Below are 3116 nucleotides of genomic sequence, written 5' to 3'. Positions count from 1 at the left end.
CTTAGGAGACTGAGGCAGGAGGATCACTTGAGCCTGGGATACAGAGGTTGTGGTGAGCTGAGATTGTGCCACTGCACTCCAGCCTGGGTGACAGAGGGAGACCCTGTCCTGGTAAACAAACACACAAACAAATAACAGTAGGGGTGCTGCACTTTGGAAATGCTGCTTTATATGTTCTTTATGAAAGGTAATTTTCATTAGAAGCAAGACTGTCGGCTTCTCTAGAGCCGAGATTGTGCCACTGCACTCCAGCCTGGGCGACAGAGCAAGACTCTGTCTAAAAAAACCAAAAAAAAGTTCCCATTGTTTTCAAATACCCAGCAGGTGGTCCCTTGTTTGCAGCAGCCCAGGACAGTGTGCAGACAGAGGACTGCGCAGAGGACTCCACTTGAGGGAAATGTGCTGGGGAGTGACACTGGGCACAAGTGCCTCGCAGAAGACACTTCAGGGTAGTAACGGCCAGCACGGCTCGGCTGAGGGGGGTGTGGGCTTCCAAAGATGGCGAGGCAGACAGAGGGTGGACAGGTCCCCGAAAGGGCTGAGCTGCAGCTGATCTGGGGCCGCCACCAGGGCTGATGTCCCAAGCCCAGGTCTGTCTGGACAGAATACATGAAGCAGGTCGCCGTTACAGCCCGGAACACCTGCTCTTCAGGGGACATGCTGGCTAGTGCAGACTCTAAGAGCTGTTGGAGGTCCTCAGCCGTCACCTGCCCAGCCTCCCATCCCAGCGAGAGATGAGCTGTGTCCCCCACTGTGCCCCTGCCTGAGCCCCTCTCTGGCATCAACATAAGGTCATTAGCCCATTAATCCATCTAAATAATTTTAAAATGTTTTAAAACTGTGCACTGTTTTCAGCATATTAAAAAATCCTGCAAATAACAAATACCCTGCAAATAACAAATATCCACATATCTACCGTACGGATTCAACCATCTTGACATTCTGCACTTCAGGTTTCTTTTTAAGGAAACGCGAGGCAGATGGCACCTTTTTGTTCTCTTCAGTCCCTCTTCCCTCCCTCTCTGGCCAGACATTCTAAAATCATTTAAAAATGATTTTTTTTTTGAGGTAGGGTCTCACTCTGTTGCCCAGGCTGGAACGCAGTAGCGTGATCGTGGCTCACTGCAGCCTTGAGCTCCCAGACCCAAGCAATCCTCCCACCTCAGCCTCTCAAGTAGCTGAGACCGCAGGCATGCGCCACCATGCCTGGCTTATTTTTTAATTTTTGTAGAGATGGAATCTTCGTATGTTGCTCAGGCTGGTCTCGAACTTCTGGGCTCAGGTGATCTGTCTACCTCAGCCTCTGAAAGTGCTGGGATTACACTCCAGCCTAAAAATGATATTTTAAAAATCATTTCCTACAAGTGGAAGTGTGTATAAACAGTACATAGCATCTTTGCGTGATACTTCATGCAGACAGCAGCTTTACATCAACAGTGCCTTCAGTGTTAGCTGGAACTTCACAGAAACTATCGTTCTGTGCAAGGCTGTACGGCTTCTGAGGTTTCTCATACTGATACATGCAGCTTGATACATGCACGGTCCTTTAAACTGTGCACTGGATTCAATGATATGAATAACCACAGTGGACTTACGCTCCTGTGGGAGGATATCAGGTTGTGCCTAATTTTTCTCCACTGCTCACAGAGCTGCAGCCACCGCCTTTGTTAATCTCCTGGGCACAGGTGGGAGCGATTCCTCACAGACCCATGAATTCCTGTGACTTGATTCTTTTCATTTGGAATGAGAGGCTGGACCACTGGAGACAGATGCCTCTTGCAGGGATCTGTATGCTAAAAATACTTGAAAATCAGAGCAAATCAACACCTGTCATCTGAAAAATGGAAAATGGGCTGGGCGCAGTGGCTCATGCCTGTAATCCCAGCACTTTGGGAGGCCAAGGTGGGCAGATCACCTGAGGTCGGGAGTTTGAGACTAGCCTGACCAACATGGCGGAACCCTGTCTCTAAAAATACAAAAATTAACCAGGCATGGTGACGGGTGCCTGTAGTCCCAGCTACTTGAGAAGCTGAGGCAGGAGAATCGCTTGAACCTGGGAGGCGGAGGTTGCAGTAAGCTGAGATTGCATCATTGCACTCCAGCCTGGGTGACAGAGTGAGACTCCATCTCAAAAACTAAAAGATAAAAATAAAACATGGAAAATGATCGTTGGAGAGTCGTGTGTGCAGGAGCAGCGCCACGAGCCGTCCCAGGAGCCGGGTATCCGGAAGTACTCACCAAGGTCCTCAGGTTTGCTTTTGCAGGAGCTCCGTGCAGCAGGGTGGGGTCCACAGTCCCCGCAGTGTCTCCAAAGCCCAGTGTGGTGCCAGCTGCCTCCTTTCTCTGCGGGCTGCTGGGTGGGACGGAGCTGGGCAGAAGGAAGAGCCTGAAGCCAAAGCAGCACCAGGTGAATTGACCGTGATTTCAAAGCCATGTGACCTGTTCCAAAACTCAAAGTTCGGTCACAACCACCACAAGCGGCGGGGAAAAGACGTCAGACTCGGATCCGGGAAATAACTCGACGGACCTTTGACCCCTGTGGTTTTCCCAGTAACTATTGAAGCTTCCTTAGCGCTTGGAAGCAGACTTCTAGAATGGACCTGGGCTTTGAACCCTAGACTACCAAGGAGAGTTGACAGGCGCAGTAGTTATCCAAAGCACCCACAGGCCTGTCTGCGGCTCCCCACAGGGCCAGGCCACTCGTACCCTTCTGCTGAGTCTCCTTGCCCCGAAGGAAGAACAGCTGGAGAGGACAGTGACGGGCGCAGAGGCCGGGGTGGGCAGGTGAGGAGGAGAGGAGAACCAGCCGAGGGCAGCTCTGCCTCATTCCTTCTGATCTCAGTCCTGTTTCTCACTGGAACAGGTGATTGAGGCTTGCGAGTCAGGGTGTCACTGATTGTGGCCCCCCGCTGAAGAATGCTGAAGCCTTGACCCCCAGTACCTGTAAGTAGGACCTCATTTGGGAATAAGTCTCTGCCAGCGTAATCAAGTTGAGGTCATTAGGGTGGGCCCTAGTCCAGGGATGGGTGCCCTTATAAAAGAGGAGAAGGGCTGGGTGCAGTGGCTCAGGCCTGTAATCCCACACTTTGAAAGGCCAAGGCGGGCAGATTGCTTGA

Source organism: Pan paniscus, chromosome 19, assembly GCF_029289425.2.
Source record: "Pan paniscus chromosome 19, NHGRI_mPanPan1-v2.0_pri, whole genome shotgun sequence".
In the NCBI taxonomy this organism is placed as follows: domain Eukaryota; kingdom Metazoa; phylum Chordata; class Mammalia; order Primates; family Hominidae; genus Pan; species Pan paniscus.
This window is presented reverse-complemented; position numbering follows the sequence as displayed.